A 16,938-nucleotide genomic window follows, 5' to 3' on the forward strand; every position below is an offset into this window, starting at 1 on the left:
TTGGAAAATCCGCGAAGAAAATAGGAACTATTTGCGACATTGTTCTGCCAAATTAGCCAGGCTTCGTCATATAAAATTGTCAGAAAAGCTGAATAAATAAAACGCTCAGCTTAATTAAATGACTGGAGTCAAAACTTTCGCAAACAGCTGTAATGATTTACCGCGAAATTGAATAGAGTTTTGATTTACTAACGGAAAGTAAACAGGAACATTGAATCAGGAGTGCTTGCGAAGAAACGTTGAATGATTTTGCCAAGCTGTCATTGAAAAAGGTTTGTTTTTCAGACAACGTTATTGTAAAAAAATATTGGAGACAATCTTGATATTATTTATATTTGCATATTTTTGCGTTTATATTAAAGGAATAACTTATCGTTACGAAATATTCGGAAAACAAAATCGTAATATATAGAAAAATATATTTTGCTGTTTTTAATTCTCTTCAATATGGAGGAATAAAAGAATATCTATCATTATTGAATTAATACATTTCACGTCACGGCCCTGTTCTTATTGCAATCGGACTGTGTGGGCTTGGGTGGCAGTTGGTGTGCATGCTAATTTTGATAAACCTTTAACTGTCTCAGAAATAACCAATTTGAAGTTAATAAAAAAGAAGCTTTTCTCCATACCGAATTTACCAGCATCATGTGACTAAACAATACTTGAAATAAGGATATCCCGTACGATGTATATTGGAACGCCAACTCCGATATTATATACAATTATCCTGCTTAACAGAATTAAGATTCAAGAAATATTTCGAAGTTATCCCTTAAAGGATAGCTTTCGTTATTGGTATCTTTGTAATGCATTTAATTGATGGTGCTCTATCGAGAGCAATTGCATGACGTAACTTATACTGGTCTGATTGGCGGCAGTGCGCGCCCTCTACAAAGCACATGGTTTTTCAGGCCTCTTTTGCTCCGACCATCGTAAGTGAAAGGTCAGCCTTTCGCAGTTCTTTTATTGAATTCTGGTTCATTTTTATTTTGATTTTTTTCTTTAACAATCTGTTAAATACATATATAGTATTCAGCGATATTAAATACTTATTTACGAGTTATCATGCAGTTTCTGTTTGCAAATAAAGATAGTGTATTTCCGCGTACTAGCAGTGACTCGTCAGCATACAAATTCTAATTTATAACAAAGTAAACTTGTTTATTCTTCAATTGTTTTCAGTGTATTAAATATTTATATTTCGTGTTTCATTTTGAGATGACCGAAATGTTCCGAATCGTCGAGGAGATCCGGTCGGCCCAGCGCGTCCGACTTACTCCTCCGCTGCACCACCGTACATTCCTAGGACGGGACTCCCACAACAAGACCCCCCTCCTCACATGTTGTTCCAGTCCAGAACGAGGATCCAGCCACCGAAACAACGAACGCCCTAAGACCAGGCATCCATGCATTCTCACCACCACGTGATAACAACTTCCGGCCAGCGTCAGCGCTAGTGCTTCGCACCGGCCGTTAAAATGCATGCGAGAGCTGAGCCAGACCATGGGCAAGGTATTATTATCTCTCCCCGAGTTATGTTTAGATTTTGATGTGCCCACTATGCTACCTAGCATCCACGCGCAGTTAGGGTACTGTCATTCCGTCAGTACGAGATAAAATTGTCTCGGGGAGCTATGTCGAGTTTGCGTCCTTGCTTGAATAGACGCACACTGCGAACGAACAAGAACTTACACTTACACCAAAGTCATCTCGGTCAAAAATTAAAGATACCTCTTCAAGGCTCATGGACGGACGCTTTCTTTATTTAAGCGTCTATCTTTTTAGCCGCCCATCCACATAGAACGCAAGAAATACTTAAGTACGGCAGGGACATTCGGCTTGATGCTAAAAATATCCCGGCCTGGGATGGCTTGACTATTATCAGCAGTTTCGTTTGAGTCTCTCCAGCGACCCGACTGGCCTTTCATTCTTAAAAATCGATTATGAATTGTGGCTCTTTTTTATTAGCTCTCCAAAGTCATCAACAGATTTAGCGAGAACCTTGCCCAAGAAATGCAATGATTTTCGTTTCAGACAATGCACAAGATATCATTGCAACTACTTGCATAAATGCTTTAATTGTAACTCAGATCAGCAGCTAGTGTGGAGTGACGCTTGTATAGACACACTAATGATTGTGTTATTTTAGTTAAGTATATACACTCGTGAATACAAGTATGAAATATGTAATTAGATGATACGATGAAACCATATTATCATGCCATATATATATCTCCGTATTGAGTCATATAGTGTTAAATTGATGATAGTTAACTCGTATATTTACAAAATAATAAAAATGAAAAGTTGCCTTATGATATATAGTCCAGTTAGTTATATACTGGTTGGAGAGCAGTAGCCGGCAGTTTTTACATGTTTTCGATTTTCTCGGTAGATCGAAATGTAACGGATATAATACTTACATTTTATTAAACTAGGGGTGAAGATCTTCTAACTTTACATCATAAAAATTGGGGCAGTCATATGATGCGCGTGCCTAATTGGGGACACAAAGGGGGTAATCAATTAGTGCCAATTTACGGACTATGAGACACAGTATCCGGCAGTTTTATTTCTATACCGACCTTCACTATAAAATCGACCTTTATCGCTTTTTTTCTGACTTACATAAAAATACAATCTGTCACAAAAAAAAGGTAAAAAAAGGTTAAAAAAATACGTAAACGAAAAAATAGCGTCAATAAATAAATAAGCAAATAAATGAACCAGGTTCATGATTAATATTATCAGTCTATTCTTCTTAGCAAAACACACAAAACCATTCTGCCCCTGCTTCAAGACTCGTCCTTAGATTATACTGTTCAGCCGGACACAGACACTGAAAATGATACCATCCACTCGATGCACATTCATTCCCTCTGTCACACCCATACCACTCAACACCCTCTATATCATCATTTACCCTACCACGGACACCACACTCTCGTTATTAGACTTATTATCTGCGCATGGAAAGGAAATGATATATATATATATATATATATATATATATATATATATATGATGTATTGTATTTTCCTACCGTATGATATCTAATCAAAGCAACGAAAACCCTTTAGAAACGATTGCAATGGGGCATGCATTGTCACACTAAATACATGGGGATGGTGATTACGCCGATTGAAGTGACATTTACAAAAAAAAACAAAATGACACAAGACGCCATAAAGATATAGAGTATGTTTGTTTCTTCGCCCAGTGTGGGCACAAGCGCTGTCGGCACATTTTTCACTTTTATCTATGTGCTCTTCACCCATTCCCATAGTTCAAATTAAATTTGCAACTTTCACATATTTGCCCGCAGATAGTCTTTCAGCGCCTCGCGCTTTGATTGGTATCTTTGTAATGCATTTAATTAATGGTGCTCTATATCCATATCGCCAGCAATCGCATGATGTAACTTATTATACTGGTCTGATTGGCCGCGCCCTCTACAAAGCACATGGTTATACATGCCTCTTTTGCTCCGACCATCGTAAGAAAAAGGTCAGCCTTTCCACCGGGGATGAGCAAAAAAAGTCACGTGACCACAAATGCAAACGCCAGTAGTATTTTGGCTCGATTGATCGTCAATCAAGGTAAGTTTCTTATCGATATTTTTGTTATACGCGAGAGTTCGTTCAAATGACATAGCGCAAAAAAGAATGCAAAGTTTAAATTTATATCATGGGGTCATGTTGCTTTGTTTTTAGTTTTTACGCTGGTAAGGTTCTGACGTTTAAAGTATCAATCATACCTAGCAGCTGAGTAGAATACCGCTTCCTCAGCATATTCTTTTGCTCGCCGATTGGCAACTCTCAAATAACTGTTTATGGACAATTTTTGGTATTTAAATAGATTGGTCGGATCTGATCATAGATATTCCATGACAGAACCGTTGATATTTTATCGACACTTCGTCCGAGCCTTGCCCATTATTTCCCAAACATAAGATAATGACAATGAAAATGAAATAAATATTGAAAAGGCTATGTTTTTTCTTGATTGTAATGATGGGTAATAGGATATCCATTACGGGCTTGTCCTAGTTGCTGCCCTACTTCCGATCATAAGTATACCAATAATTAACTATTCTAATGTGTATTTCAATATACAGAGGAATTCTGCCCAATACTCCATAGAAAAATCATTAATAGATTGCTTTACATTCAAAACACATTTATTAAACTCAATCTAAAAACATAAATTTAAAATTCCCTCAAGCCTCAGAACCACAATTTAAAACAAAAAAACACAGCTGTTTTTGTAATGAATAAAACAGCGATATAGCTTTTTTTCCTTTCAAGCTGGTTTTGAATTAATGGGTGCAAACAGCATCCACTGTTCTTCATTCAATTTTGAATCCAAACTGAGCAGCTGATACAATCCAATTTTCTTCAGTCAAGTCTTTCATTTAGTGTGATCGTGTATATTTTTGCAAAACAGCTTATAAGGGTGATCCCCCTATACTTATTAAGATCGGACTGGTTGCCTTTTTCATTGATTGGAATAATAACAACAGAAGACCTTAACTGTCCGCCAGCTTTCACACTTTCCTGAGCTGAATTAAGAACATTGCAACATAGATGAACAGATTTCTTAAGAAAACCCAAGTACATTAACTATGGCATTCATACAAATATGTCGGTTAATTTTGGGAAATAATAGAACGCATGCAAGCAGAATGCATTAACATTTAATTATGATAATCGTTTTATTGAATATTTTGGATATTGTGTAGTTTTTAGGCCTTTATTCGTAATAGTTAGATGGCATGAAGTAAGTTTTTAATGATTAAGAATGGACGGTGTGGGCGTACCGAAAGAGCCCTTATTATTCATTAAGAAATTACTTGAAGTCATCTGACTGACTTAAAATACTACCTCATTGGCTGATACATTACAACGCAAAATCTGACACAGGGAATGTGTATCGGATGAGTGGCAGTAGGCGGACCATTAAACACCCGCGAAATGGGAAAAGGCGAAAGGGGAAATTCTTAATGAATAATTCTATCTGCAACTTCATTGGCCTAATGAAGGTTGTTTTTATATACTAAAATCTGCAAGTTTTCTAATCTTAAATATTGTAAAATCATCTAAAATAAACATTAAAGACATTCATTCCAGGTTGAAATCAAGCAGTATATAGTTTTAACATATTATGAATATGTTTATAACTTAATATATGTTGATATTCACCATTTATGGAAAGTAAATGAATTCCGCATCTCCAATCCTGAAAGTCCTTGGCTTCCCTCCTGCACCCCATGTAATGAGTTCTTTGATAAATTGGTTCAAATTGAGGAAAGAAAGATCACCACACTTACAGAAAAAAAATCTGAGCAAACATCAACATTGTGGCTGGACAGTCGAAAGGTTAGAATAACTGCAAGTAAGGTTCATAGTTTACCCAAGACAGCTCGTTGCAATCCAGACAAATATATGACAAGTCACATCTGAGGCATGGAAATAGATCTGAACCAACTGCACGAAAGTGGTTTGAAGATACGAGTGGAATGTCTGTAAGGAAATCTGGAATTGTTGTCAGATCAGATGAACAGTATCTTGCTGCAAGTCCGGATGGTATTATCGATATCATCACTATACTTGAAACGCGTTCAAGAACTTGTGAATTCCTGCAAATATGAGGTTTGTTTGGACAATAAGGGGGCAGCCTATTTGAACCTTAAGGGTAAAAATGGATACTATTCACAAGTGCAACGTTTATACATTTATTACATATATACAACTAATTAAAAACACAAAATACCATTTAAACCACTGCCCATCAAAATGACCAAAAGTGCATTACAGCATGATTGTATGAATATTGTATTAAATGGAAAAAAGAAACGCACCACATCTGTAAAATATGCTGATATTTTAGTTTTACTTCTTTTTAAAAGTATACAAATGATTGTTTTAACCAAAGAGTTTCATGTATAAAAATGATATCAGAATAAACTGTTTTTATTGTACATGTCATGAACATTATTTGCTGTGTTTCTTTTCCATTGTTATACTTTATTCTTTACCCCAAGCATTGCTTCAAACGTAATCCATGGTAGAGCCCGCCAAAATATTTAAAATAAACAAATTAATGTTGAAGTTCTTTTTAATTATTTATTCATTCGTTACAGGCAGCCCTAATCAGAGGGTCTCTAAGATTACAAAGTGCTGACACTACCAATAAAGTTTTGTTTCCATTTTTAAAGGACTGATTGTTGGACATTTTCATATCAAGTATTCTTGACTATATGATTTCATGCACATTATCGCGCGATCTACATGGATTCTGTTCGAAGCAATCCTTCAAGGATCTACAACCTCATATTTTTAGGGCTGATCTCGCCCTTTCATAAAAGCTGGTATGTTTAGCTTTACACGACGGAAACACAATTCTTCACTGATAGTGAAACCACGGTCGGCCATGGCCACATCTCCTGGTAAAAGGTACTCCAGGAAACCACTATTTTTGATAATATAAACGTCACTAGCTCGACCACCATACAGCTTTGAAATAAACATTATCAATCCATTTGGTGTAATGGCCACGAAAAAAATTCGCTAGTGTTTGCAAAGCACCAACGTAAAGTGACTCTATCAAAATGTAAATGAAACGCTTATTCCCGTGATAACGACGGAAAGTTAAAATTAAGTCTAGTGTTAATTAATGATTATAAATGAGACTAAATATGCTCTATTTTTATGATAAGCATATAAGTAACAGAGTAATATTATTAAAAAAAATAGATTTTAGGGTTGTCCCTGTATTATCGTTTTTATATCCTTTGTTTTATTGTTTATTTTTAAAACGATATTCAATTCAGTATATAACTTGTGTTATTTGTTCATATAACTATGTAAGTTAACTTACTAATACTTTCAATAAAAAAGTGCCAAAATCACATGTAATAAAAATAATTCTGTGACCCAGTCCCTTTAACTGCGTGGGGCAAAGGTCAAAAGGGACAGTACTAAAGTGCGGTCTTTTAAGCGGACGATATAGAAAGCGATGAATAGTTCGGACGACATAAACAAAGAAGGGTTTTGAAAACTGCGGCCAATAAGACAAGGAAGGAATTTATTCCATTAGGTTTTAGAGATATTAGATGCATCAATTGGTATATTTGTATTCATATGTAGCCCAAAAACATTTCAGCAATAAAATTGAATGTTCGCTTTCAGAAAAGTTGTTTTTGAAAATTAATAAATTGATCTGGGACCAATGACACACATTTAGTTGACAAATGTGTGTGATTAAATCATTTTAATTGAATACTATTTTTAAAATGTTTTTATGATATAGAAATTAATAAAGAAAATTCTTTGAGCATAATAATACATTCAACGCTTTATTTATCATAACTACAATTATGAACTCTTGAAAAGACGAACACATGATCAAAGAGACAAGAAAAGTGGGTCGTTCTCGCAGTATGAAGAAGTAGGCCAAAGTATTTAATAAATTATCTGTGATGACATTAAGATACGATACGATAAGTTTATTGCGTAAAACATTATACAATGTACATAGCATAAAACATACAATACAATGAATAGAGAATACACTATTCAAACCGATGTATTGGAAAATTTTGTTCTACTATTTCTTTGTCAACCGCACTATTCAAACGGATGTATTAGATAGTTTTGTTCCTCTTCTATATCTACCGCAGTAATCCGATATATACTATATTGATTTTTGTTCTATTGACTATAGTCTTTCATTCAGTATGATAAGGTATACTTTTGCAAAAGAGCTTATAAGAAAGACCCCGCTAAAATGATTAGAAACGGACTATAATGACAATCCCATGTTGTGCATCTCCTGCTAATTGCACTGTTGTCGCAGTAAGTGGCCAATTTCCTGTGTCTTTGTTTATTGGCTCAGGGCCATTTAGGGTCCATTTCTATAATGAAACCTCCAAAACTGCACAGCAGGATATTCAGATCAGCTATCTAATAAAACAATTAGACAATCAGTTTAAGATCAATACACAGAGGTTGTGTACAATACACGGTGTTTTTTTCGGGGGAGGTGGGGGGGGGCACTTATAGAAGGATCAAACAAGGCCTTTAACAACGACATTCATACAAATATGTCGGTTAATTTTGGGAAAGAATAGAACTCAACCACGCAGAATGCACAAACATACACTTGTGATAATCGTTTATTAAATATTGTGGATAATGTCTAGTTTTTATTCCTTTCTTTGTTATACTAAGATGTCATGAAGTTAATTCTTAATAATTAAGAATGGGCGAAGTGAGCGTAGCGAAAGAGCCCTTATTATCCATTAAGAAATAACTTCAAGTCATCTAACTGATTTAGAATACTACCTCATTGGCTGATACGTTGACAACGCAAAATCTGACGCAGGGAGTGTGTATCGGATGAGTGGCAGAAGGCAGACATTGACACAACCGCGAAATGGGAGAAGGCGAAATTCTTAATGATTAATTCTAGTACTTAATGATTGCCTATTTGCAATTTCATTGGCTTAAACTGTAGGTTGTAATTAAATTACGTTTATATCCCAAAATCATCCAAAACAAACATTTAAGACATTCATGCCAGGTTTAAATCAAGCAGTATGTATTTATTTTTTAAGTGTTATAACATATTATGAATATGTTTACCTTAATATATGTTAATAGTCACCATTTATGGAAAATAAATGAATTTCGCATCCCTTCCTTATTTTTTTTTTAAAAATTATGACAGAGAAACTTAAAATATAGAGTATAATAAAAAAATATTATTCGATGAGCGAGAGTATGAACTTTAGTGGCATGTGACCTAAAGGTATGTAATTTTAAGATTTTAATGATCTCACCAAGTATGTTAGAAAACGTTTCCTAAAGACATATTAAAACTATATACAACAACGCAATGAAATTCCAGGAAAACGCCCATGAGTTAAAAATCGAATAGACCCAAACGCCACACACACATCAAAGTAGCGTTTCCAGTAAACGATGCGATTATCGCATTGGAACCATTCGGAACTCCTCGGCTATTTTTATCGAAAACAACCTCGGATGTATTTGGACGGTTTACATACTCAAAAAGTGGTACGTTTAAGTCCGCTGCAAGTAGATCGCGTAGTAATTTTATTTAGCAGTTAAACTTATCAAAAAAAATACGAACTACTGTAACTGATGTTCCGGCATACATCTGAGGTTGTTTTCGATAAAAATGCCTGAGGACCTTGGAACGTTCTCTTACACTCGAATTCACTGGAACACGAGTTTACTTTGGGCTTAAACTAGCTGATATAAAGGCCATAACCGCACACTTGTCCTAAAAATTTCAATAATACCAATTAAATATAAACCTCATCTGAGTACACTAATTATCAAGCATAATACTTGATACAGGCAGTGTGGACATTTTAGGATCTTACAACCCATAACACTCTCAACGATCGTAATATATCTAAACAAGAGCTGTAGTACGGCAGCGCCGCTTTGTCTTAGGCCTGATGTGATATGTATCTGTTCAAAACATACCATTGAATGAACAACAACAATATTTTTTTTTTCTCATTTATTTTTTTACACAGAATACAAAACAATTCACATACATTAAACCATTAATAGCATTATAACTATTCTATGTTTTTTATTTATTTATAAGCCCTAATCCCCCTCATACACACACGCACGCCTGCACACAAACGCACACAAACACACACGCATCCGTTCACACGTACACATTCTTTCAGTCTCTCAAGCTTTTTCCCCTAATGGATTTTACAAGCTACGTATTGTAGTTAGTTATACATACTTAAAGGTGGAAAGGTAATAATAATCAACTATTGTTATAATTTGCTGAATCACATACTGGTTATAATGAGTAATTTATGACCGTATTATACGTTATGTTAGAATGCTGAATTTTTACTTTTATCTAAGGATCGAGGTTTAAAACTTTCCATTTCTTCTCGTGGGTATCATATTTATCGTTCAACAGTGCGATTTGCGATTCAATTCTTTTTCTCAATGTCAAATACTGTTTGTATGAGTTAAAAGTCGGTATAGTGTTTTTATATTTCATAGAAAAGATATAAAATTTCAATAACACAATTAAGAAATTACATATGACTGTGTATTTTCCATTTCCCTGAATGCCTACACATGCTTCTTGTTTTGTTATCATAATATGTATGGATTGCGAAGCTATATAGATGTTAAGTTCTTCCCATAAAGGTTGTATCTTCTGGCAGTCCCAGAATACGTGTTCTATTGTTTCTGTTTCTATGCTACAAAAGTCACATAGAGGTGTTGATTTTATTTTACATTTATTTACAGGTATTTATTTGTCGGTATTATTCTTAGTAAAAATTTATACTGAAAACTGCGCAGACACGTGTCTATTGTAGTAATATATGTTTGCCTGTAAATTGACTGCCATTTTTTGTCGTCATCTAAACTTGGAAATAATGTTCGCCATTTACTTTCTGACGACGGTTTTAAAATATCTCTTTGCTGTAATGAATAAAGGAATTTATTAGTCTGTTTCGATTTTAGTAATTTATCAGTTAATTTATCTTGTGGTATTTGGTTAATCGTTTCTGACATAAGTTTCGTTTTTAATGATTCTGGTATTGAATTAACAAGTGTTAGATATTTCAGAAAATCTTGTTCATTAAGGTCATACAGAAATCTAAGTTCATTAAACTTGTAGTAGGTCTTTGCTCTATAATTGTAAATGTGTTCAAATAGCTTAATACCCTTCTGATACCATTCTTTATAAAAATAGGTGCGACCATTTTGTTTTAGTAATTTGTTATTCCATATCACCATTTTGCTTATAGTAATTTTATTTTTTTCATCGTGATTACTTTTAATATTTACCCACGACTTCAATACGTCGTTCAAAAAGGTTTTTTCTTGAGAAATGTGTTTTATTTCGTTTTGGTCTAGATTGGATTCAAAAATAAGATCGTATCCATATTTCTTTAGTTTTTCGTGCATAAATATTTTCCAATCCCCATTATTATTTGGGTCTAGATATCGTTTAATCCATAGAGATTTGAGTGAGCCTAGGAAGTGTTCTATATCTGTTAATTTTAGGCCTCCATATTCATAGTTTTGACATATTATATTTCTTTTAATCTTGTCAGGTTTATTGTCCCACAAAAACTCAAAAACTGCTTTTTTAATGTCGTCAATTGTTTGTTTACTTGGATTAGGAAGAACCGCAAAAGGGTATATAAGTTTCGGAAGTGCAAAGGTTTTAACGACCGTAACTTTTCCCATGAGTGTGAGCTTTCTGTGCTGCCACTGTTTTAAGCAGATTCTGAATTCTTTCACTTTGTTTTCTATGTTCTTTTGTATATTTAGTTGCCTATTGTTTGTAAAAGTCATGCCTAGTGTATTTGCGGTGTCAGAAGTCCATATAAAGTGTTGAGTATTGCAGAAGTGTGTATTTGTATTTTTCAATGATCCCACTCTAAGGACTATAGATTTATTGGTGTTGAGGTTTAGGCCTGAACAATCAGAGAACATTTCTAGTGTCTTAACAAGAGTTTCAAAAGAGTGTCTACTACCATTATTAAAGAAGGTTGAGTCGTCTGCAAAAAAGGTTTGTTTAATAGTTTTGTCATTAATTTCAATCCCTTCAATTTGAGAATTGTTTGCAATATAGTTAGAAAGAGGTTGTAAACAAATTATAAACAATGTCGCAGACAAGGGGCAACCCTGTCGAACGCCTTTCTTTAGTCCAAAAGATTGTGAAAGAGTTCCATTATTAATTATCAAACTTTGAATGTCATTGTAAAATAGCTTCGTCCAATTCAAAATGTCAGGTCCAAAATTGAATGATTTTAGACATTCGTAGATGTATTTGTGGCTTAAGCTGTCAAAGGCCTTCGCAAAGTCAGCAAAGAACAAGAGCCCAGGTTTATTTTTATCTTCTAGATATTCAATGACATCAAAAATCAATCTAACGTTTTCTCCAATATAGCGACCTTTCACAAACCCAGATTGAACATGGTTTATTATTAACGGTAACACTTTTTTTATTCGATTATTTATTGCTTTCGTTGCAATTTTATAGTCTACGTTTAATAATGTAATTGGTCTCCAATTTGATAATTCTTCTAAGTTTTTATTTGGTTTTGGTATGAGTGTTATTATACCTTGTTTTTGAAGCGCTGTTAAATGTCCATTAGTAAAAGAATAATTTAGCGAGTTTATTAAGTATTTTTTTATACTATTCCAGAATATCTTATAGAAGTCTGCTGTTATTCCGTCAGATCCAGGGCTTTTGTTGCATTGCATATCTTTAAGAGCAGTTTCGCATTCATGATATGTTAAAAAACCTTCGCTGGCCTCTTTTTCTTCTCCGGTTAATTTTCTATTTGGATTTTCTAAAAAGGTCTTCATATGTTCTATATTAATATTTCCATTCTCTGCGTAAAGTCTTTGGAAGAAGTTCACTTCTTCGCGAAGTATATTTTCTGTTCCAGTTATGATTTTATTTTTAACTGTAAGTTTATATATAGATTTTCCTTCTGCGCGTTTCTTTTCAAGATTTGCAAAATATTTTGTACTTTTTTTCATTGTTTTCTACATGAATGGCTTTCGACCTAAGTATATTTCCGTTGATTTGGGCAAGTAAATATTCGTCTAATATTTGTTTTTTAGCTATAATTTGTTCTGTTATTGTGTCAAGTTCATCTGTGTTGTTTGTATTTAATTTTGATTCTAGGTATTCTATATCGTTTTGAAGCTTTGCTTTTTCAAGGTTCTTTGTTTTTTTTAGATAAGTACTATATTTGATTGTTTCATTTCTAATTGAGCCTTTGATTAATTCCCATAGTACGTTTGGATTGCATTCTTTATTAAAATGAACAGTTTCTTCAATACATCTATTTATATTTTCTTTATATCGTTCGTCTTTTAAGATTGAATTATTTAGTTTAAAATAGCCAGGTCCTTTTTGTACCTTTATTGTATTCAAACCTATAAGAACAAGTGAGTGATCGGTTCTGTAGCTTGGTTTTATGTCAGCTTTTGTTAGTAAGTTGACCAAGTTTTCGGAAATTAAAAAGTAGTCAAGTCTGCAATGTATATGCGGTTTACTGTTTGAGTGCCAGGTATATTGTAATTTGTTTGGATGCTTTAGGCGCCAGGCGTCAATTAAATTTGCTGAGCTCATAAAGTTAGTAATGATTTCTCTATTTCTCTTATGTTTACCTGTATTTCCATTTTTTTTATCAATATTTTCATTTAGGACTGTATTGAAATCGCCACCAATAATGTACGATTTATCATCATTATTTAATATATGGTTCTCTAATTGTTTGAAGAACTGTGGGTCATCCTTATTTGGACCGTATACGTTGACTAATGTTATCTCAGAATCGTTCAAGATGATGTCAACAATTAGGATTCTTCCTTCTATTAATTCAGTTACGTTTAATATTTCCAATTTATGTTTTCCATTGAACAATATTGCGACGCCTTCACTATTACTTTTGTTTCCGCTAAATATACAATCACCTCCCCATTCTAGTTTCCATTTTTGATTAAAAAACTTTTTGCAGTGTACTTCTTGAAGCATATATATATTATTGTTATTCATTTTTAACCATTCAAATATATGTTTCCTTTTCGATGTATTGCCTAAACCTCGAACATTAAGTGATGCTATATGTGTTGCCATTGCAAATTAGTTTTCGAATGGTCATAGTACGGATTAACCATAATGTGATTTGGTTTTTATATGTATTGAAAAGAGCCATGATTGTATATTGTAGTAACCATTAGATCTTCCAAATAATTAAACATGTTTACCATAATCGTTTTATATGATGACATAAGGGTTTATCCAGGTATGGTTTTGGTGTATAAACATCTCCTGTACTTATTTTACTCTTTTATAATTAAGTATTTACCATTAAATGTATTAATATTCCACCATGTTTAATATCCTTTTTTACCTTCATACCCTGTAACTGTTTGTTTTTGTAGTTATATTTGATTATTTAGACATTTAAGCGAACAAAAATAATTCAATCAGTCATTCACACTAATGTTAAAGTTATTGTATCTACATATCATGTAATGTACTATGTGAAGGGTAAGTACTGAGAGCGAGTGATAACAAACAAAAGATACAACAATAAACAGCGCGTAAAACAAAAAAACAAAAACATGTATACATGTTAGTATCATAAGGAAACATACAAAAGGAAAAAAAAGATTCTAACATCTCAGAATGTGTCTTATCAATGACCTTTGTTTGCGTATAAAATATATTGGTTTATTTTATTTTTAAAACTCTAGATAACTCCTTTAACGAAGTATATCAAATGGTTAATGTAAGCTTTCAAGAATATCTTTTCATGTAGTATAATGATATTATATATATATCTTAGTTCTACAACTAATTTGGATAGAAAATCTATATATTCGTGAATAAACAAACAAACAAAAATCAGCAAAAACAAAAACAAAGAGCATTCTGAAATTCAATACATGTGCGAATACATTGCGCAGTAAACTAATACTTCATAAAATGAATTATATTTCAATTCACTAGTTTTTGTTAATGCCTAATCCTTTATCACGGTCATAAGCCGCTAGTTTGGGTCCACGTGGTGAAGAGCTATACCTGTCACAGGTGTGTAACGATATACTGTTCCCCCAAAAGAAAGCGTTACGCTGTCATGATGTTACGACAATGCTGTGGTCCTATCCATAGTTTGTAGTCCCGCTGTGGTATTTGTCGAATTTTTTGGTCAACTCCCTTGTGAAAGATTTTTCCTTCCCATACCCATACTCTTTCTGGCTCTTGTATGTCTTGTCGAATAATTCCGAATACAAGCTTGTTTATTTTTGTAAGGTCCTCATTTATGTATATGCGGGTACCTTTGAGCTCCTTTCGCCTTTTCAGCAGCTCGTTTCTTTTCATTCGTGAAATATATTTCACAATGATTGCCCTTGTTTTTTCGCCAGGCTTCCCTAGCCGGTGGCATATATCAATATCAGTTTCTGACAGACTAAGTCCTTTTATTTTATCGTTTAGAGTGTTTACAATTAGTTTTAATGTTTCAGTTGGTGTTTCAGGCTTCTGCATTGGTGTTTCACTTATGCCTGTTATTACAACATTGTTTCTTCTTGAGTATTGCTCAATATCATTCAATTTACCTCCCTGCATCATAACAGTGTCTTCTAGGTTGATGACAACTTGTTTAGAATTATCTGAGGCATTTTCATAGCTTTTCTGTTGCTCGGTAAATGATTTTTTTAAAATGTCGTTCTCTTTTTCTGTTTCAAAGACCCTCGACTCTAGTCTGTCAATTTTTTCTTGGAATGTTTTGCTCAGTTCATATTTCACTTGGTCTACAATCTCTTTTATAATTTCTTTCATAGACTGGTCATTTTTAAGCACAACTTTGTTGAGCTTTTCGTTTAAGTCTTTCAGCTCCTTTTGTATGCCGATGATGGTAAGAGTCTCTACTTTTCCCTCTATTTCGCCCATTTCATCTATCTTGTCTGTTGTTTTGTCTGTCTTATTTGCATCTTTCTTTCCTTTCTTTTTCTTTTGCTTTCCTGTTTGCTGCTCGTTTACACTGCTTGTGCTGTTGTCAAATTCACTAATGCTGCTGTCACTTTCTCTGTTTCTTTTTTTATTCATTTCGTTGCATGCTTTTTTCCGCAGTATAGTTTTGAATTTCTTTAACGTGGGTATTCGATGCTTAGGTAATCGTCATACTGCATTATCTACATTAATAATTTATCAATGGTAGTTGTTTTTAACATTGTCGCTGTAGCGTTTCGATCTAATGGTTTCTACAAACGTCTAAAAAAGCATTTTTTTTCACTTTTCGGAGCTGATATGAAGAACAAAATTACCTCGTATATTAAATATCCATTTTATAACTTCAAAAAACACATTTAACGTCAAATTATTACTTAAAAACCCTCAAAATATTTTGACAACGTAAACAAGCATGTATCCATTAGGGGAGGTCACTCAACAACAATATATGTCAGACAATGTGTGTGACTATTACAATGTATTGTATAAAGTACATTACACTAAAAAGTATTTATGATTTATAAAACATGACGGTGGCATTTTAAACAGAAAATGAGAAATAATGACAAATATTCATGAGAGAAAAGAAAAATAAGAGAATAATATGAGAGCGATTACCTGATGATGGTTTCTGATCACTGAAGTTGTTTCACAGGAATTAGATTTATTCTTGCAAGATGTTTTCTCCATGGACTTATATATTACTTTTGTCTTCTTGTCATTCACATACTCCTAGATAACACACTTCACTGGCAATCAATTTAAACATAGATCAATAAATACAACTCTAAAACACTACATTTAATTAATGATATAATTCAAAAAATTACGAACTACTTCAACTGATGTACCGGCATACATCCGAGGTTGTTTTCCTTCTAAATAAACGGCATAATAATCTATAGCCGATAATGCTCATTATATTCGATTTAATGGTACTGAAGTACAATATTTTATGCTTGAGTGAAAAAGTATACTATTATAGCATTTACTGTACTAGTGAAATGATGTCACAATACATAAAGGATATTATTCAATAGCATGGTATAATGAAATGATAAATCATGTTATAATGAAATCATATAACATGTCAGTGATATTATATAACATTAAGGTAAAATTAGTTATTGCAAACATAATGAAGATTATGAGTTAAGTCATCAAGTTTAACTGCTAGATAAAATCACAACGCGATCTACTTGTAGCGGACTTAAACGTACCGCTTTTTGAGTATGTTAACCGTCCAAATACATCAGAGGTTATTTTCGATAAAAATGGGCGAGGAGTTCTGAATAATAAATAAATAGTATGACTTCTTTAACAGGGACGTAACTCTTATTAGCATTTTTAGTAATATCGTTGGAGTTATGCCAT

At 33.4% G+C, this 16,938-nt stretch overlaps 1 pseudogene; it reads left to right on the plus strand.

The window, feature by feature from the left end:
- The first annotated feature begins 1,230 nt into the window (after positions 1-1,230).
- On the plus strand, positions 1,231-6,186 carry LOC128235460 (uncharacterized; annotated as a pseudogene).
- The last annotated feature ends 10,752 nt before the right edge of the window (positions 6,187-16,938 follow it).

Source organism: Mya arenaria, chromosome 5, assembly GCF_026914265.1.
Source record: "Mya arenaria isolate MELC-2E11 chromosome 5, ASM2691426v1".
Classification (NCBI taxonomy): domain Eukaryota; kingdom Metazoa; phylum Mollusca; class Bivalvia; order Myida; family Myidae; genus Mya; species Mya arenaria.